Source organism: Ambystoma mexicanum, chromosome 2p (genome assembly GCF_040938575.1).
Source record: "Ambystoma mexicanum isolate Mex_15411 chromosome 2p, UKY_AmexF1_1, whole genome shotgun sequence".
NCBI classification, from domain to species: domain Eukaryota; kingdom Metazoa; phylum Chordata; class Amphibia; order Caudata; family Ambystomatidae; genus Ambystoma; species Ambystoma mexicanum.
Genome location: NC_090923.1, coordinates 1,191,398,641 through 1,191,422,692, shown reverse-complemented (window position 1 = coordinate 1,191,422,692; position 24,052 = coordinate 1,191,398,641). Strand labels below are relative to the sequence as shown.

The window sequence follows — 24,052 nt, the reverse complement described above, 5'->3', positions numbered from 1 at the left end:
TCTTACTGGCTGTGAGTTCAATAACGATCTCCACGTGCTAATATAAGACGTAAAGAAACAGACTTGGGGTGGGGAATGACATGGGGCGGCCTGTGTAGCCTTGCTACGACTTTACCATAACACTATGTGAAAGCACTTGGTAAGTGCCAAGCTGGAGTAAACAAAAAAACACCTTTACATTAAGATTTACACTTCAAAACATCACCATTTTCTGCGTTTTCGTGGTCGATGATGTGTACCATACACAGACAAGTACGACCACCGGGCCGAGCACAACACAATCTGCTTCCGTCATCCCGTCCACCACACACTATAGCAATGTCCTGAATGAGCCACTGAAAGCAGAGGCCAGTTTTGCTGTAAAATATCCACTCTGTGAGCTTGCGAAACGGGCGGGCTGCTGCAATACGAATGATATGTTACGCCACTTTTGTGTGTAGCTTTTTACGAGGTGGCGTGTCTTACTTGTGTGGCAAGTGCAACGCAGGTCTTTACAGCGCTGCACTAGTATTGCGACAAATAACTGTACAGCGAGGAGTGGTGCAGGGTTTTTGTGTGTTCCTTTGGCTTCCGGGTTAAATTGGGAGGTGGGAGGATGGGGGAACCTTGGCGGACGGGGAGACAAAGGAATGTTACAAAAGCAGAGCTGAAGAGGATAAAGCTGAGTCATGGCGGGAGACTGAGGTAAGTGAAGGGGTGATGGTGGAACAGGGTTAAAAAGGAGGTGGGTTCAGGGCCGGCCCGAGGCATGGGCTGTCTGTGCAGGGGCCCAGAGCCCCGCTGTCAGGGGGGCCCAGCAGGCACCAGTGCCTCGTCATCTATACTAATGTTGTTGTAAAGAGGGCCTGTCCTGCTTCAATGTAGAAGGCCCGCTTTTCTGTTTGTTCGAGTGTGGCAACGTATCACCTCTCAACCTCCCGCTGCGATTTCCTAGAGACAAATACCCACCTCCCAGCACCCCATCAGACTCTGTGGGCCCTGTAAGCAGTGCCAGCCTTAGTGCAGAAAAAGAGCAATTTGGCGCCCCAGCCCCCACCCCGCCCACCGCGCCCACCGCGCCCATGGTCAATTGGAGGGAGGGGTGGAGGAGCCAAATGTTTCTTTTCGTTGGTGGGAGAAGGCGTCAGTTTGAAATTAAATGCGCTCATGCTCGCAGGTGCATTTAACAACAATAGGGTGCTGCAACACCCTATTAAGACGATTATCTCCCCACTCCCGCACCAGAGCAGGCAGGTAATTCTATGACAAGACTGGAGGCGAGCATTATGCTTCATCTTCATTTATTACTACTCTTCAGCAGTTCAACAAAACACTATAAAAAATCGTGAAAAGCGTAAACTTTGCTTTCCTCTTTTCCTTTCCTTCTTTCTTTTTTTTTTTTTTTTTTTTTTTTTTTTTTTTTTTTTTTTTTTTTTTAACTACAATGTCCATGAGTCTCTGTAGTCCATGCCCTTTCCACCAGTCATAACCCACTTCCTGTGCTCGGGCTCCTCCTCTTCTTTTACTGCTCTTCAAGCAGATAAGTACAATTTCTTCCCTCTCCGCATGAATGTATTGACGGGGGTTGAGTGGGAGATTAATCTTTATGAATTCTTTAGATATGAGTGTGTAAGAGAGGAACGCCGAGAGAGCGTGTTAAAAAAAAAAAAAAAAAAAAGAATATCTTGGTATTTTAGTCACTATAATGGTTTCATAGTGTATTCTGCGTAAAAGCGCGTTGACATAGATTTTCGAGCGCTCGCGTCGGCGCGAGTTTGCGTGGGAGTAGCCCAAGGGGTATCTCAGGCAGGGGCTTATTCGCGAGGCGGGCGGCCCCGTGTCGCAATTTCGGCACACTTGGGGTTAGTCAGCCTCGCGAACGACGCAGCATAGGCCGCGCCGACATCCGAGAGCAGGCCCCATCTCCGCGGAGGCGGGCCGGCTCCCGCGAAGTTCGGTGCGCGGCCAAATGCTCCGCAAGCAGCCCCCACCCTTGTGTGGGAGGAGTTAGGCGCATAAGCGCACGTGCCGACAGGTCGCTCCATGGCGCCACTGTCTACAGAGTTCACCGACTACAGTACACTCGTGTACAATCATTTCTGATGATTTTCAGTCGTGCGACTTGTTTCTCTGATTTAGCGGTTATAGCGACCGCAAGCGCCGTGTTTCCTATGAAGCACATTGAGTGACGATAAAGTCACGGATTGGGAGCTGCAGAAGGTAGAAACCGACGGAGCTCTTACACTGCCAAGTAGCAGAGGATTGGCGCAGCAGAAGTGAAGGCTTCTCGGAGCCACGAGTGATCGCGTCTAGGTGCAGCCACTGAAAAAAAAAAAAAAAAAAAAAAAAAAAAAAAAAAAAAAAAAAAAAAAAAAAAAAAAGAAAAGGGGGAGCGCAAGAGTAAAGACGACTTTACGAACCCCAAATCATCAAGAGGAGCTGTGGGCGTGCTAAGACACCTGACTCAGGTATTTTAGGCACAAGCACGAGAATGTCAGAATTTGAGTGGAGCGAGGAGGAGCAGTCCCAGGACCTCGCGGCCAGCTTCAAAAAAGTGCTAGGAAGCTCCCTCATTGATGCAGTGGCAGAGGGCGTCAGACCCCTACAGGAGAGGCTGGAGACGTTGGAGGCCATGCTTTCACAGCCTAGCAGCAGCACCGAAGACTGGAGACGCACGCCCACGGATCCCGCGATAGAGGGACGTAAGGGGAGTAAGCTAGCCCTCAAGAGGAAAGCCTCTGACGACCCCCGGGGCTCTTTGGAAGGGGCAGATGATAAGGCCCCAGAGGTGCCTGACGCGTTCGCGAAGCTGAAAGAAGCTTATCTGCAACGCCAGACAGTGCCACACCTCATGACCCCCACTCCAGGGGAGGACAATACAGGGGAAGACCCTGACTCGGAAGACGAGAAGGATGGATTCCAAGCCTCACTAGAGGACGAGGAGATAGAGCAGGAGGACTGGGCCAAACCCAGCGGGGGCAAAAGACTTCGTAAAGAGAAGCACCTCCTCGAGCCACAAGAGGATATGTTTGACCCCGATAGCATACGGAACCCGAAATCCTCGGAGTGGCAACCATCCCCCCGGGTAGCACAATACATGGCAGCTAGGTTGCGCAAGCCTCTCGACAAGGAGGTGAGGCAGCGCCTGCGAGCGGAATGCCCGCGCCCAGATCTCCCTGGAAAAGTAGCGGAGGCCCCTGAGCTCGACCCGAAGATGCTGACATTCGTATCAAAAACAAATAAAGACCCGCGCAAGGGTATCGATAGGTCCTGGAAAAGCTGCCAGGAGAAAGTTCTGGACTTAGCAGGCCCTCTCGCTAAAATCATGGACCTGGCGGAGAGAGCAAGGGACACGGGAGAGGAAGTTGACCCCGAAGCTCTCGCAGGATGGGCGCAGAGAGCAGTCTGCCTTCTGGGGAACGCGAACTGCGCCATCGCTTCGGAGAGAAGGAAAGGCCTCCTGCTCAAGATTGATTCTAAGCTCAGCGACCTCTCATCGTATGAGGCAGGAGAAGGGGCCCAGGGCCTCCTGTTCGGTGAGACCTTCGGTAAGGAGATGGGCCGATTCGTAGGGACATACGCTTCGCTCGAGAAAGCCCAAGCATCGATTCGCAAGATATTCCCGAATAGAGTTTTTGGAGGGACCGGACGCTACAGAGGCCGGGCGGCCGGTCGGACCCAAGGCGGAAGAAGGCCTCAAAACCCCAGAGCTCAATACTGGGAGAACAAGAGTCAGGATACTTTCTTCCCATCCAGAGGGAGATTCCCAAGAGGCCGCAGGTCCAGAGGATCAGGACGAGGTCAAGGGTTTACACCAGGTGAGAGCGATTCAGTATCCTCCGGTAGGGGGGAGGACGCGCATGTTTTTAGAGAATTGGCGCAAGCTTTCCAGCGATTCCTGGATACTGCAAACCGTCAGAGGTATGAGGTTAGATTTCATAGAGAGGCCAGTGCAAAAGGACAGGCCGCGGAGCCAGAGGCTAGCGCTAGCGGAACAGGCGCTTTTAGACAGCGAGATAGAGCAGCTACTGCGCAAGCGAGCGATAGAGAGATGCGAAACGCCACCCAAGTTTGTCAGCAATATGTTCCTAGTACACAGGAAGGAGAAGGTACGCCCAGTTATCAATCTCAAAGAGCTGAACGGTTGGATCATATATCGCCACTTCAAGATGGAGGGCATACATCAGCTCAGGGACTCCCTAAGGGAGGCAGACTGGCTGACGCGCCTAGATCTAAAGGACGCGTACCTCACAGTACCCGTGCTCGAAGAGTACAGACCATTTCTAGCGTTCCGATGGCACGGACAGTTTTGGCACTTCAAGACGATGCCGTTCGGGCTGGCCTCGGCGCCCTGGGCGTTTACGAAGCTGATGAAACCAGTAGCGGCAGCGATCAGGGAGAAAGGCGTCAGACTGATAATTTATCTGGACGACCTTTTGCTCCTAGCAGAAGACCGAGAAGTGCTAGTATATCAAACAGGATGGGTACAAGACCTCCTACTATCTCTAGGATTCCTAGTGAATACAGAGAAGTCAGATACCGTACCAGCTCAGAGGCTAGATTTCTTAGGGTTCGTACTAGACACGAAGAAAGCGACCCTGGAGCTGCCAGCTCGGAAAATGAAGGACATAAAGAGGGAGATCAGATTATGTCTGGAGAAGAAGCAGATATCTATCAGGACGCTAGCGAGAGTAGTGGGGCTACTAGCAGCATCCATTCAGGCCATATTTCCAGGGCCTCTGCACTACCGAGCGCTACAGAGATTAAAGATAAGACACCTACAACAGGGTCTGAAGTATCACCAGAAAGTACCCCTAGATCAGGACTCCATTACCGAACTAGAGTGGTGGTTGAAGAATATGGACGCCTGGAATGGGCGAGCCATATTCGGGGACAAACCAGATCTGGTAATAGAATCGGACGCCAGCCGGAAGGGCTGGGGGGCCAGATGTGGGACCCTACAGACCGGGGGCAAATGGAGCGAAGAGGAGCTCCGGCTACATATAAACTGCCTGGAGCTACTGGCAGGATCGTTCGCGATCAAGGCATTCACAAGAGGAAGAGTGAAATCTTGTGTGCTGCTGAAGATGGACAACATCTCCGCAGTACGTTACATAAATCACCTAGGCGGTACGAGGTCCAAGATGCTAGCGGAACTAGCAAAGGACTTCTGGCATTTCTGTCTACAGTCAGAGACGTCAGTGATAGCGGAATACCTGCCAGGCGAGCAGAACATAGTAGCGGACTGGAACTCGCGTTACCTGATAGACTCCAGCGATTGGAAGCTGGACCCAGTCGTGTTTCAGAGACTGGACAGGAGATGGGGTCCACTGAAGGTAGATCTGTTCGCATCCCGGCTCAATGCACAGACGAGCCTATATTACAGCTGGAGGCTAGATCCGGAAGCGCAGGGAACGGATGCGTTCCTGCAAGAGTGGACAGGAGGACCGCATTACGCTTTTCCCCCCTTCGCAATGTTGAACAGAGTTCTAGCGAAGTGTCGGAGGGAGAGAGCGGAACTGGTGTTGGTCGCACCGTTGTGGAAGTCACAAGTGTGGTTTCCAACGCTAATGGAGCTACTAGCAGACTTACCCAGAGTGCTTCCCGAAGGAGAGCGATTGATCACGGACCCAGCTGGGTTGTGTCATCCTCTGAGAGTGAGAGGGACACTCCCCTTAGTCGCGTGCAGGATATCAGGAGACGTTGGGCCCTGCCAGGAATTTCGGAGCAAGCAGCTCAGCTTATCGCAGAATCCTGGGCTCCCTCCACTAGGAGGAGCTATGACGCAGCTTGGGCAAAATGGACAAGCTGGTGCAAGGACAGAGGTGTTCATCCCGTTTCAGCACCTGTAGTGGTAATTCTAAATTTCTTAGCGAACTTACTGCAGGACGGGAAAGCTTTTCGTACGATAGGGGTGTACAGATCAGCTATATCAGCGGGACACATTCCAATAGAAGGAGGGCCAGCAGGAGAACACCCCGCGGTAGTCAGGCTCGTTAGAGGAGCAAAGTTCAGAGTGCCACCAGTGCCCAGATATAATTCGACATGGGATGTGGCGACAGTATTAAGACTATTATCGGATTGGCCGACGGATAAATGTCTTACCCGTAAACAACTATCCGGTAAGCTAGCTATGTTATTATGTCTAATCTCATGCAAACGAGTGTCAGACGTTAAAGCTCTGGAGATTAACAGACGAGCTTTCGGACCGGAAGGAGTCACGTTCTCTATTGCTAGGAGAACCAAGACAGGTACCTCCACAGTGCATTATCCGTATTTTCCGGGCAATTCGAAGTGGTGCGTTGCACGGTGTATTAAAGAATACGAGAGTAGAACAGCAGAGAACAGAGCAGCGCAGGTTACCCAGTTGCTAATAGCGCGCAGGAAACCCTATCACGCCGTAACATCAGCTACTATAGCTAGATGGGTAAAGGAGATCATGCATGCAGCGGGTGTGAATGTGGACATGTATGGAGCGCATTCAGTGAGGGGTGCGATGGCATCGTCAGCAGCGAGAGCGGGAGTGCCCTTGAATGTAATAATGCTAACAGCGGACTGGTCAAACGACCGTACCTTTAAAGAATTTTACTTTAAGCCAACAGAGGGTCTGGCTAGTACAGTGTTGGGCAGCTTTGAACAAGCATAATGCTCGCCTCCAGTCTTGTCATAGAATATAGATTACCCCTGCTATCTGCGCAGGGAGTATTAATTCTATTAAAGACTAGGAGGCGAGCATTAAATTCCCTCCCGAAGTAATGTACTGTACTAAATGTCGTTGCATTATATGAGTGAAGTACACTACAGACGCACCACCCTAAGACTTTCTATTTCTGTTTCATAGGGGAAGATCAGAAGAATAACTGATGGCCGTGCCGTAGCTGAGAGTAGCAGACCGGGAGGACACCGGCGGTGGAGTTTTAAAGTTCAGAAGAACCTTCGCTCTGTTGGCGAGGATCAGTTAATGGACTTGTGCAGTTTCAGAGCGAGTAAAAGCAGAGGAGGAGCCCGAGCACAGGAAGTGGGTTATGACTGGTGGAAAGGGCATGGACTACAGAGACTCATGGACATTGTAGTTAAAAAAAAAAAAAAAAAAAAAAAAAAAAAAAAAAAAAAAAAAAAAAAGAAAGAAGGAAAGGAAAAGAGGAAAGCAAAGTTTACGCTTTTCACGATTTTTTATAGTGTTTTGTTGAACTGCTGAAGAGTAGTAATAAATGAAGATGAAGCATAATGCTCGCCTCCTAGTCTTTAATAGAATTAATACTCCCTGCGCAGATAGCAGGGGTAATCTATATTATCTCAATAGGGGGCCAGCACCCTTTTGTTAAATGCGCTGGCTCGCGCAAGCGCATTTCATTTCAAAAGGGCACTTCTCCCACCACGCCAGCTCGCCAGCTCGGGGTAGCCCTTGAAAGGCTCTGCCGAGATGGCGCCCTGGACGGCAACGGTACCCCGGGCGGTCGCCCGGCCCACCCTGCCTTAAGGCCGGCCCTGAATGTCAGTACTGCTTATCAGTGTCTTTCTTATAGCAAAGAATTTAAAGGGTGGAGCGATTTACATGCAGTGGCTTATTCAAGAGCCCATTGTTTTGAAACATACGTTCTTAACTATTCCCTGTTAAGAACTGTACAGGGGCATTTTTAATTCGAAAACGGACACAAAATACCAGTTAGCTACATCCATCTTGCCCTCTCAGGTACAATTAAATATATCACATAAAACAGTTTTAAACTATCTGCCTTATTTTCAAAAGTTCATATTAAAGCACCAAAAAGCATTAATTTCTTTATAGAATGTAACATTTTCTGCACATTATAAATGAAGCATGTCTTTGTCAAACATTGAAAGCAAACAGGTAACCTTTTTACACATTACTTTCATGTATGAGTCTTTACGACTTGAAAGTACGTTTTCAAAAACCACAGCCATTCTGGTATTTGTAGTCTTACATTCAAGGTGGGTGGTAACAAGGCCACAATTGTACACTTTTTGCCTAGCATATTTCTGTAAGGACTTATTTATTTTTGTGAGTATTTATTTAAAATGCATAAAGCCAGGGGAGTTGCTAGGTCTGGAAAAGACCCGGGGCTAAGCTGATGTCGGAACTGTTGGGACTGGGGGCTAGCTAGTCTTTTGGCTGTAGCTCCTGGGATTCTATCCGGGGCTACAACCAAACGATCAGGGGCTATAGCCCCCTTAGACCCCCCTAGCAACGCCCCTGCATAAAGCGCAACTAGCACCCAATTGAGTGCTTTACTATGGTTTGTGTACTTTTCAAATCATCCTCATAAAACAGAGCATCTTTGAAAGTCAAAGTCGGTGTGAGAGGGAGAAAAGATGAGAGGGCAAGTGAGTCATTAATATTTTCCCTGGATGTAGCAAGAGAGGTTGCAGTTCTGGAGACTGGAGGGGTATTTTCCCTGCCTCTGGCCTTGTGCTGATTTTCAGGCCACAATTCGAAGATACATGTGGGTGGATAGCGTCTGCTCACTTTTTTCACGGGGTGGATGCAACCTCCATTGGGTGGCATTATGAGGCTGGCATTCAAAGCAAAGGTTTGCTTCCTCAAGTGTTTGCCTACTAGGAATTCACCCCAGGTTGTAATGTTCCCAGTGCAGACACTTACAAGACTACACAAAAATGTAATCAAAGCAAACGTCTCTTATTTGGTTATTGTTTTCTAGGGAATATTTCATTAAATATTTCATATTTCATCATAAATTGTTGGGTTTAAAAGGTGGGCTCCTTTTATACTTCGCCAGCGTAGTTATTGTACAATCTCTTCTCTCAGGTGTTTTTTCTGATGGTAATTCATTTTTTTGAAAGGCAAATGCTCATTTGTCTTGGGAACTTTCTTCTAAGGGGAATGCTCAATTGAACTAACTTTGCATATTTGACTTTTAAGATATGTTCACTTATTGTGAATTACAGTTTTTGATTTTCGCTATAGGGGCAGAAATTCCCACACTAAGTGAAGCGAGGAAGCTGTATCCATTCACAGATTGACACACATGTCCCAGCACATTTTGTACCAGGAATAGGAAATAGGAAAAAAAACATATACTTTGCATGAAGGTCTAAACATAAAACATCTCAACAACAGTTTCCTAACCTGCTGAGTTGTCTTTGATGTATTCTACAATAGTATCCCCTGCTACTCCCGTGCCCGCTATATGAATTTGGCCTGCCCACCCCCACCAATCAAGGCTCAGAGGACACATTGATGAGGACCCCATCCCATTTTGAAGTGAGCAGGACTTGCTCATTTTGGAAGATGCATGCAAACACGTCAGCAAGCCTGAGCCCAGCAAGAGAGGAGACAGGAACCCTGCCACAACCAGTCATTTAGATGAACACAGCAAGACTGGGTGAAACTGCACCCTCTGCCACCATGTACTCAGCCCTATGCATATACTATTGAGCCCCTCCCCCCACTTTATTATATGACTTGAGCCCTGTTCATTTTTGTTAACATTTGAAGGCCTGCAAAATTGCTTACTTCACTGCCTCAAGACCTCCCAGCTAAATAGGCTCTATTGCACTATAATGCAATCCTGCAGTAGATGCAACCTGCCCTGACATTACATAATTGGAACCTTCTTGGAGTTTATTTCTTTTGTCATCCAAGATAATAGTTAGCTGTAGCTTCTGAAATAAAAACCTGTTGCTGGTTTGGACAGTATGGCCAAATATATACACAATAAAAATGAAAACTGTGAAACTGCTGCAAAAGCAGCGGTTAAACTCACTTGCAAAACACAATCATCATATTTTTGCAAGGCCTTCCACAGTCAGATGGTGTTTTTAAAGACAAGTTTCAAAAATAACTTTTGAGAACAATATGTCTACCAATGACACCTGGGAAGAGATGTGTTGAAGTGCATGAAATGCACATTGCTCTCAAATCTCGGCTTCTCCACATAACCAAAATGTGTGCTCCAAGGCAAATCCTTCTATCTCACTAGACTTGATCTGCCAAAATTAGAAGTCTATGCAAGGTATTCAGCCTGCACTGTCTGATACGTCAAAAAAGCCTCACTCCTGATATTGCCACATAGGTAAATATTACCAATGACAATTCATATACTGGACATCACAGTTTGTTTGTCTCCTGCTTTACTCATGGCAAATATCACTGATGTCACTATTTATGCACATAAGGGAGCCCACACATCTTTTGCCGCCCAGGGTGCCACACATCCTAGGACTGGCCCTGGGTGGATTCACCCCTTCGTGGGAGATTGAGGTAGGGGTTGGGGTGAAGGGAAACCCCCTTTGAAGAAGCTAGGTCAGGGTGGGGGGACCCGCAGCGAGGGATGCTGCATGATAAAGACCTGCACAGTAAATACAGGAGGAGCAGGGGCATTTCAAATGCTAAACCAAGACCGGTGTGACCGGTGTGGCCTGGAAGTGCCGAATGCCGTTCAGTACTACATCGCACAGGTTTTACATGTGATCCTCTGAGTATGACATAGCTCCATTGCCTTCATAATGGTGATAACCTACCATTAACCCTCACTACGCCGTGTCGTACTTTGCCCCATCCCGGTCTCATAGCAAGCAGCACACACACACATTGACCAAAAGCTCTCTTCAAGGGTGGTGGGGTGGAATCAGGATGTGACAGAGGAAGAGTAGGGTTCTGGAGTAGTAGGGTTTATGCACATCCTAGGTATTGCCTCTTCCTTTGTCCCTCTGCTTATCAGTGCCTTAAGTGGGATACAAAATCGAGAAGGGACTCTAACACGCAGATGTGGCCAAAATGCAGGGCATGGCCTAAAGAGTGCTAGGCGTTGCCTAAAGGAGGGGCAGGTGGCTTAGGTGCCACAAACAGCACATCATTACAACCTACAAATATGTATTTTGGGTTACTCAGCATTGTACATGTGGTCCTGTTTGCATCCAGTCTGCATATTATCTCCTCTGGCTTAATTTATGAATAAATCCCTGTCTGTAAACAACTCACTTTCTCAAGTATTATGGAAAGAATTCAAGCAGTGAGCAAATCACTGTCCTTCTATAAATAGATCACCTAGTCCTAGCATCAAAGCCAGCTTAATGGCCCTTCTCATGTGACCAGTTAGAACTTTCTTTGTTCTGCTGTACAGAGGCCAATATACCTGTCCCATGATAACCTGCAGCCATTCGTCACCTCGCTCGCTTGTGTTATTTAGGATTTTGCCACAGAACGAGGCCCTAGGGTGGAGCTGATGGTATGCGTATGTTCTCTAAGGAGGGATCCGCTTTCGCAATCTAAAGGCTGTGTTATTAATGACATGTTTTACTTTGTCTGTTTTCACCTCTTTGGTGAGTCATACTTCACTTCGGCGCTCAACCGCTTCCGCATTCTCTAAGTCACTCAATGGCGAAACGCCACCGTCTCTGCATCTGAGACCTGCCTAGTCTTCTCGCGTCCCCAACTCAACAATGCTGCCTGGTCTCCGGCTCTTTCGAGCTCCAGGCTGATGCCACTGCAGTGCCCTAGTGCCGTTTTGAGCCAGCCGAGCCTGCTGACTGTCGAACGCCACTCTCGGCTTTGCTGCCAAGTCTACCAGCACCACTGATTTGAAATCACCAGCCATCCCCAGCATCTTCATCCCGCAAACTGTTGCCACTACTGAACAGCAGTTCATTGTTGTACCACAATTCTACTACTCAACACTGGCCCGATTCTATTTACAAACAGAAGAGACTGGGATGTGGGCAGCTATGCCCCCGAACCTGGCCAACCTATTATGTAAACAAGAGACACCAGTCTATTCTGAAATGAATCCTTACAAAACCAGTCTGGTGCAGTGGTTCAGATACATCGACGACATTTACATACTTTGCACAGGAGCAGAAGTCGTAGCCAGGGAGTTTGTAGAGTGGTTAAATGCTCACAACAAATTTCTTACTTTTACGGCTAACATGAGCAATAAGGAAGTGCATTATTTGGACATCACAATATATCACCACCAGGGGTCTCTGTGGGTTAAACCATACACCAAAGAGACAGATAAAAATGCACTACTCCATTATGGAAGTCATCATGCCAGAAAATGTTAAGGATAATCTGCTATTTAGCCAATTCTTGAGCCTTAAACACAACACGATACTACAGAGACCTATAAAGTAGATGCCAATAGGTTGATGTCTAAATTAGAGGCCTGAGATTATCCCAGGAGATTGGTGAAGAATTTGGCAAAACAAGCCCATAACAAAAAGAGAGGCTCTATTGGAACACAAAGCCAGGTAAAAAATGGATGGTTGTTCGTATTTATCAGTAATTTGAGTATTTAATTATTTATTTCATGTATTTGTATAGCACACCAAACTCGTAGGCATCAGGGTGCTGTTGAAGACAGACACAGGTTACAATAGGAACAATGCAAACACAGAGTCAAGGCATTGTACAAGGCATTTAAAAGTTCAGTTACAGTGTAAGAAGTCAAACAGGGTTATTATGGTGGAGGTAGAAATGGGTTCATGTATCCCGGTGCCATCCTCAGGGGGGATATGTTAATGTTAATTGTCTAGTGTGAACAGCCAGGTAATTCATGGGATTTACTGCCGAAGTACCACCAAACTCATAATGGGGCAGAATTAACAAAAAGCTCATCCTGCTGGTTGAATCTTATCAATTCTTTTTTTAGTTAACTGATTTTATTCAACATATAAATCATACGTAAATGTCAAATCATACAGTACAATAAAGATCTTAAGGAGTTTTTTGTAAACCATTGCAACTAAGTATTCAGAAATTAGCAATAATTCATTCTATATTGTAGAGTGCAGGCCAATAATAATTAATGTGTGTATAATTTTTATAGGTAATGAACAAACTAGTTATAAAACATTAATGATATATAATTAAATAATCTGTAGAAGAATACGCAACTGTTTACGTAGGCAACAATACACTGACATTACAGGGTGGTCAACACACACACAGGGGAAGAACATAACTGGGGAGACACAGTAGTGGCAAACACATATAGTTCATAAAACCACTTAAATTAGCAGTGCTTAAAATCGTATGCATTGGTAAAAGTAACATTAATTGTTCATTATATAATTAATTAAATAATACCATTTCCGTTCATATTTAATGTATGCAGTACGGTTATTATCAATACATTTTTCAGTTCTGTGAACATTGTAAATATTATTCCACCAACCAGACATAGTAATATTTTGAAATCTTTTCCAGTCTGATGTAATCATACAAATTGCAATTTCAATGAATAAGTCAAGCAAGATGAATGGTCCATGTCCATGAGTTTAAAAGACAAACTACTTAATAGGATATTGACAAAAGTAAGGGGAATATCTACATTAAATATATCCACTAAATAGTTCCAAAATAGAGTCCAACATGTTTCAACATATACAGAATCAAAGAACATATGCCTGAAGGGGCCAACTCTAGTATGACAAGACCAACATTTACAATCATTTCTTTCAAAAAGCTCTAAAGGGTAATTAAGGTTCTGTGGGAAGAGGAAAATAATGTGTGGGTTACATTTGCTGATGTGGATACTTGCTTAATTTTCTCCCAAATGACCAGCTATTCCAAACTTTAGAATTCCCTGTTACAGCCAATTTCCCACTGTACTTCAATTGGCCATTCGTTTTCTATAGGTTTAGCAGTTGCGATCAATTAACATTTTAGGCTCTGAATAGCAATGTTGATTCAAGATACTTTAATTTTGATTGATCTGCAGGTTATTCTCAAAAAGAGGCATATTATCACTACATGCATCCAGGAGTTTATAATATTGTGGAAGTTCGGCATACGAAAGAGAGAATTTCCTTTTACATTGACTGAAGGGGAGAGGATTAGGATTCAACAATATCTGATATATATATACCTAAAACACCTACTAAGAACATTGTTTCCACAATAGGGATCTTCCAAGCACTTTGATCTTACTGTTACACCACAAGTATAGTGATCAGAGGTTTGAAGGATTATCTATGTGTGCAAACAGATATTCCTTAAGTACCTATGGTGTTAGGTTACTTGATTTAGATTAAGCAAGCTTAACATTATTAAAAAAGAAACACCAAATCAACAATGAAGTTTGCGCAAGCTAGTTCTTTTTCAGTGGCTAGCCAAACAGGGATATCATCAGGGTTATCATTCGAAAACCACCAATGGTCCTGTTTAAGTACGAATGCCTTGTGATAGTATTTAAAGTTTGGGAATCTATCGGCCCCATTTTCATGGGAGTTAAATAAGTTAGCCAAAGAAATATTTTTTTCGTTTTTTATCACCCAATAGAAAATGACTTAAAATAGAGTTTATAGATTTAAAAAAGGAACAGAGCAGTGGAGGAGGGAGCATTTGTAAATAAAACAAGATGACCGGAGAGAACATCATTTTAATAGATTCAAGTATACCCCACCAGGTGAGATAAAGTGGAGGCCGGGTGGCAATCGAGTCTCTAATCCTAGTCAATACATTTTCCACATTAGTTATATTGATTTTTTCAATTGAAGTTGAGACGTTGATACACAAATATTTAATATGGTTTTGGCACCATTTGAGGCCCGAGGACAAAAATTCATGCTTGACAAAGAATGAATTAGGAGGTAACATTTCAGATGTTTCTTTATTACGTTTATAACCTGAAACATCGAAAAATAAATTAATGATTTATAATAGATTCTTGAGCTTGTAATTAGGATTTTTAATAAAGATTAGAATTTCATCCGCATATTGTAGAGATGGGCCCAATTTGCTGCACAAGTAAGAAGAAAAATACTCAAATTTGGAGTACTCAGATTGCATGGTAAAACTCAGCTTTATTCAAAACACAGTTTCTCTGCCGGGACACCGTACAAGCAGCTCTTAACAATACCATGAGTGTGAGCAGATTTTGTACTAAAAATACGTAAGCAATGATGTCATAATACGATATCAGTTACAAAACCTATATGCAGTTCGGATCAGCTAATATCTTAAGATATATATATATAATACATTAGTGTTAATTTCCTCATTAGTTCATGCATCTTTTATGGCACCTCCTGAGCCCAACCCATCATAGATAATAGTTTTACTCCATCGTTATGTTGGCCACTAATTGGCTGGAGTTATTCATCATGGACGGTGTGGCAAAAGGGATTTCTATTGGTAGACACCTTACTCACCAACCTTGAATACTTTGATGAGTTGTCAAAATATGAGAGACACATAGGGTTGGGGAGAGAGAATTCCAAGGTCTGCACTAATTCCAATTAAAAGTACTCCCCATTATTCCCAGGCCACAGTGCCTATCTGTTCCTTTATATTTGGCCTTGTATATCATCTCGTGTCTGTGTGGGCGCTAGGGAGTTCAGCATGTGTCTTATCAGCGCTTGGATCATAATGAATAGCCAATGTTCTTTATGTTTTGATCACATGTTAGGGGACTGTGTGGGGGAATTAAGTTCTTCCTATTTATTGTGCTTTTAGCTAATTCTAACATGCGTCTTGTACTGTTTGTGGCCACTGGGACACACTTCATCTATCAACTATAGAGTCTTTTGGCCTACTGATCTCATGCATATGGACATCAATGGCTGTTTGTGCTTTTATTATAATTTAATTAACTTGGGAGTCTACTGCTTCTCATCCTAGGAACTGTTATCTCATCCTTGTGTTCTGTGCATCCATTTCTCCCTTCCGTGCATCTGACCTTGGCGCTTGCTACGAAGTACTGTCTGGGCAGCTTCAAAGCTTCTAAAAGAAATGTGTTTTTATGAAATCACCATCTTGTCTGGCATGTACAGTATTGTTTCTTGGAACCTTCCTTAGTTTGTCTCGTCTCTCACCCCTAGACTCTTGGGGCGGTAGAGCTGCCTCAACTGGTACCGTTTCTCACCTATACGGTAATGATGAGGAGTAGGGGCATGAATTGGTACTTGCATATTCATCTGCCCCATTACAATATGCTGCAATTCTAACTTCTAATTTCCCGTGTAATAGGCCTGGAACAAAGAGGCATTGTCTAATCAGCTAAATCTAGGGCACAATAGAGAGAATGAAAAGAATGGGGGATAATGGCCAACCCTGAAGAGTGCCTCTATTAATTGGAAATATGGGGAAAATTGTCCATTCATAAAGATTGATGTCCTTGCATTTGAATACTATAGTTTAATTAAATAAATATAATTTGGACCCAACCCATGCCATTGTAGCGATTCAAATAGGAAGTCCCACTCAACCCTGTCAAAAGCTTTTACCACATCCAATACCACTGCAGCATGGCTGTCATTTGCATTATCAATGTTTTTGATAACATGTAGCATATCACAAAATAGCCTAGTTTTAGCAGACATCAAGCATCCTTTAACAAATCCCACTTGATCAGGTTTTACTAATTTCAGTACTAATGCTGGATTCTATTGGTTAAAACATTCATTTTACAGTCACTATTAATTAGAGAAATCGGCCTATAATTGATAAGACCTGTTCTATCCTTGCCTTCTTTAGGAAAGGTATAAGCAAAGCTTCAGAAAAGGACCCTGTTGTGTGTCCATTGTCTTGGAAATATGAAAATAAAGTTTATAATTTTGGGGCAAGAAAAGATGCGAAATATCTACAAAAATCAACGGAAAAGCCATCCGTTCAAGTGCTTTACCTTTACACAAATCCTTAATCGCCTTATATATTTCATCCATATGAACCACATTTTAAGTGTTTTCTGTATCTTTTGTGCCAGTGTCCATGTGACTCTTATAATCTGATGAATGCAGTTAATTGAGCAAAGGCAGCGCTAACATGTGCATCGCACAAAGAATGTGCGAGTTGCCATTGTACTTAAAGGATTGGTCGTCCTTGGTTGAGATATTTCAATTAACAATCAGCCCAACTGCAACAACACAGCACCACAAACAACCTTCTCAACCCCTTCCAATCAGGAGTTTGACCTGGACGCAACACAGAGTCTGCTACACTTTACATCCTCAATGACCTCTGTTAGGGAGAATTCTCATTCTATGGCTAATTTCCCTTACCTAGTGAGTTCCTCAGCAGCTTTGCTGGATCTCTGGAGTTTTTTCTTTCCACTTGGTAAGAGTGTGAGCTTTTCCCCCACTCTTACTTGTATTTTGCTATGTATTTTACCTGTTTTTAAGATTGTGAGCTCTGGAGTACACCACTTCAGTAACCCCCTCCTTTGTGTGTGTCACACAGCATCTTCAGTGCAGTGACACAGGGTTGTCGTTCAGACTTCCCACCGACTCCATTTTTGAGGTGACTACTGTCCCACAGAAAAGGGTAAAGTTACCATTAACTTTAGTTAGTCAAATTTAACCACAGATCCAGTATACACCATCTTACATGGAGTGCCGGAAGGGTTAACTCTCAACTCATTTTATCTGTACCTCCTAGAGCATTGTTTCGCTCTTTTAACATTTAGACATGGCTGGTGGCAGTGGTATCTACCCTAAATTTCTACCGCGGTTATCTTATATAACTGTGGTAATATTGTAGGCTATTGTGTTAGCCTCAAACTTAAACCCGCTTGACCAAATCCTTTTTCGTTTGGCTCCGGTGCGGGTTATTCACCTTTTCTTTTTGTTAAACACCTTCTTGTGTTTTACTTTGCGCGGCAAACCAGGTTTGCCTTCTTTGTTCACTGTCTTTTGGCGGGCTTCTACCTAGAAGCCCTCCTCAAGGCGCCTGGGTGTCTAGGTGAGCTGAATGTGAGGGAGGGGTGTAGTCACCCCCTGCACAGGGTATCCTAGGAAACCCAAGTCACACTTTGTCATGATTGGGCAAGGTGGTTGTCCGGGCTGGACAACCCCCCTGCTGGGTGATTGACAGCCAGGCTGTGCGAATGGTGGATTTTCGCATAAAAGTCAGGTCTCTTGGGCTGGAAGTCAGAGAGTCACCCCTGGAACTACAAGGAACCGACGAGAAGTGGAGGAGAGGTTGACTGCTGCAACTACCCCGTACCGGTGAAGCCCTGCTGCAGTCCTGAGCTATCTACCCTTAAACAACTAAGAGGAGATCCAGTCCGGAGTCTTCTTCCCTTGAGCCTGGTGGGGATAACCAGCTCAACTTCAGCCAGAGGTCGCCTTCGTGGTCGAAATCACTGCACACTGCTGTAGTGGTCCGATAGCCACCTGAAGACCCTCTCCTGATTTTAAGGAGCGCACCTTTTATTCATTATCTCTGCTGCCGGCCTCATCCCTGTGTGGTGCGGACCCCCTCATCTTCCTTCTTCGTGCTGAAGCTGCAGGATAGTGTGGGTCTGCAGGAAACCAACAGGAACAACTGCTGTGGCACCAGCTTCGTTCTTTGAGAAAGGTACTGTGTCCTGCTTGAGGAATTTTGGGTGAAATCCCTATTTCTCTACTTTAAGGCTTGTCCTTACTTTTCCCTCCTTCTTATAACTTTTGCTTCCGAACCTTGACAATATCAAAGTACTCTTGGCAACGTTGAATCTAGGACTGTCCGAATGTGTGATCCTCGACAACAGGCAACCGGTGTCACTTGACTTTGGCTCCAGCCCTTTGACTCTTGAATTCCTGTCTATATGTGTTCTTCGATTCTGTCTGCCTAACCAACATATTGCCTGTGATTTTTGCTCCCAACTCGCTCTGGGTATCTCGGGTGCTAAGTGTGTTTTTGCCCCGGTAGCATTTCTTCCCGCGGATACGCGTTTATCTAGTAGACCGAACTGTCAAAAAGTGATCGCAATTCTATTCACAGTAACGTGGTCTGTTTCGTAACACCGGTCCATTCAAATACAGGGTACTTACCTCGAATAATACTGTACAAAGTGAACTGGTTAGTTGTAGTATATTTTATGTGTGTTTTTTGAATTAATAGAAGTGTTGTGTTAATAACAAATGGTTTAAAAATAAATGTACTTATATTTTTTACATGAAACCTTGAGTCAGTGTTTGCTTGAGTCACAGTAATTGTGGTCCCTTTGTGTAATCTCTGCTACTGCTCATATACTCTTGAGATAAGCCTGGCTGCTCTGCTACTGCTACCACTTTAACATAGTAGTACAGGCTTGTACCAAAGGTAAAACTTGTATTGGCACCTGTGGTCTTAATGGTGTGTAGTGGTCCCTAAGGGCACTGCACAGGATTCTGCCTAACAACCTCCACAACATCACAAAGGATGTACAGTCCTACTCGTACTCCTGGACTTCACTGGAGACTTCAACACCATCAACCACAACATTCTACCCAACATCCTATCGCACAGGATGAAACTCTGAGGCAGCGTCCTCCACTGATTCACCTCTGTCCTCACTGAACCCACTTTGTGTCCATGCCCCCTTATCATTCGGACCCCACTCCAGTCAAATACAGGGTCCCAAAAGTTTCCTCCCTGTCTCCACTCCTCTTCACTCTTCAACCTTTATGTAGAATCCCTTGAACAGACTCTTAGCAAACACAAAGTCTATTTCCACCAATATCCATATGACACGCAAATATACTTCCAAATCTTATCCCCTTCACAGTTACACACACTCAAACGCTGTCTCTCCACCATCACCATCTAGATGGCCACCCATGTTTTCAAGGTCAACCCTTCCAAAACAGAATACCTCCTCATCTGTCCTCTCAGGCACAAACCTGACCTAACCCCCTGGATCAAGGAACTCACCATGGACGAATTAAACCCCACCTTTCCATCACACAATACATTGCTGATGCCACCAAAACATGCACTCAACAACTACACCTCCTTTGCAAGATCAGACACATCCTGCCCGCTGACGACTTCTGTCCCACAGTCCCAGCACTCGTTCTGTCCATGCTGGAATACAGAATGCTCAACTCGCTGAACTTCCCAGCAGATCCACTAGTGCCCTGCAAGCCATACAAAACGCATCAGCCAAACATAATCCTCCATCTACCAAACACTCACACATCACCCCACCCCAGAGAGTTGCTTTCAAAGGACTCTGCATTGTTTTCATAGCCAACCATCTCAAAATCCCATCTTACCTTCATGACCAAGTCAAACCCATCACCCACAAACACCGGACAAGCAATTCAGCATCTTCTACAAATTCCACTCTGAAAACTAACATGCACAGAAAACAAGCTTTTACACAGTGGCACCCAGAAATTGGAACACCCTACCTCTCTACATATGCACTGCTTTCTCCATCACCACTTTCTGGAAGAGCCTCAAAACATACCGGTTTCCCCACATGCAATGCAGCCCTCCACCTCCCCTGCTGCCACCTGTCTATCCTAATCTTCCTATCCTATCCTGGAAACGGTTTGTAACTTCTCTTTCACCTCCCACCTTTTGATCCCCTGAACCTTGTAAGCCACTCTGAGACCCTCTGGGTAGGGGCAGTGCTGAGCACAAATCAAATTCAAATAAAATAAAGTGGAGGAGTGTGGGAGCTGAGTTTGGTCGGCAGTGGTACGCAGTGTGTCGAAGTGTTCGGAGGAGCTAGTATCAGCTTCCACACCAGTGTGTGAACCTGATGTGAAAGGCAAACGAACATTTGTACCTGTGCTGGCTGTGGGAGAATAGCGCTGGGAGTTTCCTTAACTCGCGCCTCACCGACACCGACACCCACTTCCTGGAGGGGGAGGAGCATCGTGACGCTCACGTGACTGCTCACGTGACACTGCCTGCCATTGAAAACAGGGCGAGCGCACCCTTGCGGCGTTAAGCCCGTTAGGAGTGAAGTCCACCGGCTGTTGTGCGGCTGTTCGGCGCTGGCAGAGCCTGAGGGAGACTGCGGAGGAATCACCTCTTTGATCCCCATATGGTATCCTGCCAACACTTGTGCTATTGAGTGAAGTTGAGTGTTGCCTGAGGTGCAAGGCACACTGCAAATACTGCACTCACCCTCCGAATCTCCAAAACTACCGTCCTCTCAAAACCGAACATTGATTGTGCGTTTTCTGAAAGACGAATGAATGAGCCAGGGCCCTCAGGTCTCTTCCTGACCGAAGCGGCCGCAGTACTACCGGGAGACGATGGAGGAGTGCATCCGCTTACGAGACAGCAGCGCCGCTGCTTGGCTGCCGCTGCCTGTGGAAGCACGCCAATGGAACTGAGAGTGGTACCGCCGGTAAACTGTAGCAGGTCCCGCAAAAGGACCTGTGCTTCTATTCCTTCAACTAACTCTGAAACTTTTTTTGATTGTCGAGCCAGTAGCTCTCCCTTACTTGCTATGGCTATAGCCCCCCCTACTCCCTTCACCCCCTCTACATCTCAGGCTCTCTCAACAATACATAAAGCGAGTGTCATAACTGATATACCCCACGAGACAAATGACGAGAGAGTAAACAAGAGCCCTGTTATGCCTGAAGTATTCTCAGAGGTTGTTATTGACCTTGCCACTGACGATAATGTAGGAAACAAAGAAATTCTTAGTGACACACAAACTCATCAGACCATCACTGCCCTTAATAAAACTGGAGCTTATGAGACTCTATCTATCACGACTTTTCAGTCAAGGGTTCACTCTTTAAGTGACTGTAAAGTCAGATCTGGGGAGAGTGAGAGAGAGAGTGAAAGTGAAGAGAGCCCTAATCGATCGTTTGACGAGGATCCTGATGAGGACACTGAATTAGGCTGTAAAGACTCTATTACATCAACCCACCGTGTCCAAACGCAAAGCGAAAGGTGCATAAATGACAATTTACTTAATCCCAGAAGTGAACTGTTAGCAGCCGGCACAACTGGCTTGCAAAACAATGTGATGTGGTCTAACCCAGCTTGTCTATCTGACCAACTAGCTTGTATCACTAGAAGCCCGAATCGACGCAGTTCGATCGCTGCTGTGGACAAAGTACTAAAAGATCTAATTCAAATAAATACTAGAATGGGAAGTAAGTATGCTGCTCAAAACAAAGCGGAAGCAAACTCCACTGAATTACAAAAAGAACAAGAAGTCGAGCCCCAAATGGAGCTCTGAGTGGAAAATACGAAGAATATTGTGAATTTACGATCTGAAATCCAAGAATCCCATGAAAAACAGAACCCGTGGCTTAAACCCATGCCTAAAAGGAAAAGACTTGATTCCTTAGGTGATGACCATAGAGACCAGCTGTTCACATCGCAAAAAAGACATGCCGAGATGCGAGCAGCAGCGGGTCTGGATTGTCCTGGACTTGAGTCATACTTTGTGCCGCTTTCTGCTGATCCCCTTATACAAAATTTCTCCACAACGAAAAAGAAGCGTCGGAAAGAAATGTCAAAAACAACCAAACTAAGGATGATACACAACAACAAATCAAACTTCCAAACACAAAATATGGCAGAACGCCTATCGAAAGAAATCTCCAGAGATCTGAATGCACTTATAATGTCCGCACATACCATATCCATGGTGCCGTATATGAAACTATATGAACAACTGAATGAGACCTTAAGAGATCAAACAACACTTTTAGCTATGATGAACACAAAAATGATCAACGTAGAGCAAGATCTGAAAACTACAAAACAAGCACGGCAAGATGACCACTTAAGAGCTGAAACAAATGTGAAAATCATGCTGGAACACACCAAAAACAGTGCTCTCGACAAACAACTATTTGCAGAAGTAGCAAGAGAAGCGATCGCCCTGTTAAAACAACAGAAGTTGAATCCCACATCCACCGAGATGGAACTAAATGAGAACAGAGAGCAACTGGACGACAGTGTGAAAATAACATCGATTACTAATTCAACTGATCCTAATATGGAATCCGCAGTCCCGAAGACGGGAAAAGCTGTAAAGACGAACCAACAAGAATTAAGCAATGGAGAAGATCGTATGAACGACAGACCAACTAAATGCAAACAAAAACTGAAACGATTAAATGATCCAACTAGTAACAACAAGGCCGTCCAACCGAGTGAGAAACCTGGTGTAATAAATGGCGCTCTTGCAAGTACTGGAAAGAAAGAAAAGTTGAATTTACCTCGATCACAAGTGATGTATCCTAAAAGTACGGCTGTTCCAACACCGCTGCCACCTGGAAATGGAGGTTCAGTGACTTATCAGAATAAAAGTGCGGAGAGTGAAGCTGCCCTAGATGCTGATCAATTGGAAGCCAATCTGGCTACCAAGTCTAAAGATAATCATAACCTGGAAAACTGTAAAGAGAACGAGGTAGAGGATGTTATGTCAAAGAAAGCAAAAGCGACTTCAAAAGAAGTGTTCGCAATTTTTGACCCAAAGAGAACGGAGCCAGAAAAAAATCTTAAAATAGTGGGATCAAAAGATGAGAAACAAATGAAAACCATGAAGAAAAGGAAAATGCGAACTAGAGCAAGTGTGCGTTCGTTTCTAAGGAACATCAAAAGCTTTAGCTTCACAACTTCATCTAAGCATGCAGCGGGTCCTTTGGTAAAGGCCAATATTGCCACTCAAATAGCTTCTGCAAATGTCAACCAAAGGGATAACATCGAGGCATCAAATGATGAGCCAATGGCCGTTGAGAGCTCTACCGAAGATCTATTAAACTTCTCGACGTATGATGAATGTGAAACAGACAAAGGCAGCCTGACCGAGATCCCTGATTTAGTACTGAATGAAGAACGTGCACCTACTGATGGCCTAATTAACATCGACCTCACTGCTCCATTAGATGAAGTTATAACATCTGCAAAAGAGACTATGCCAAATATGCCACCAATTGTTTCTGGAAATGGAACTAACTCCAACTTAAGCTGTATCCCGAGTGTGAAACTTGTAAATCCGCAAAGAGGTGTAACTATAGATCCATCGAAACATGATGGTGATTCGGCACTCTTAGCAGTAGACTCATCTAAAAAATTCATCACACTTGAAGCTAAAAGAATATTACTATTGACCTCGATGAAACGAGATCAATCTGACATGAAGTCCACTACTCGAAATACGAATTTGTGGAAATATGAGCAAGAATTTGGAGCACTTGAGGCAAAAATGGCTTTAATGGATGTTGGCTTAACCAAAGCTCTACCAAAGATTGAAGAAAGATGTGGAGCTCTGTACCTGAACAAATCTGAATGCCACTCTCAGAAGCTGTCTAAAGATCTATCCTCACAATCAAAGAGACCATGTGACCATCCGCAACCATTGTCAGAGACTAGGCATAATCACTCAAAAAAGAACTCTGATATCTACAACGATTCTGA

At 44.8% G+C, this 24,052-nt stretch overlaps 1 long non-coding RNA gene across 2 annotated transcripts in view; it reads left to right on the top strand.

Moving 5' to 3' along the window:
* Positions 1 to 597: 597 nt before the first annotated feature.
* LOC138567314 (uncharacterized) overlaps positions 598 to 24,052 on the top strand; it is a 308,970-nt gene continuing 285,515 nt past the window's right edge. The window contains exons 1-2 of one of the 2 annotated variants that reach the window (XR_011302164.1): positions 599 to 684; positions 6,821 to 7,207. This is a non-coding gene — a long non-coding RNA (uncharacterized lncRNA). Of the gene's footprint in view, positions 685 to 6,820; positions 7,208 to 24,052 lie in introns of those variants that run through there. The other variant, XR_011302163.1, reaches the window with a different exon arrangement.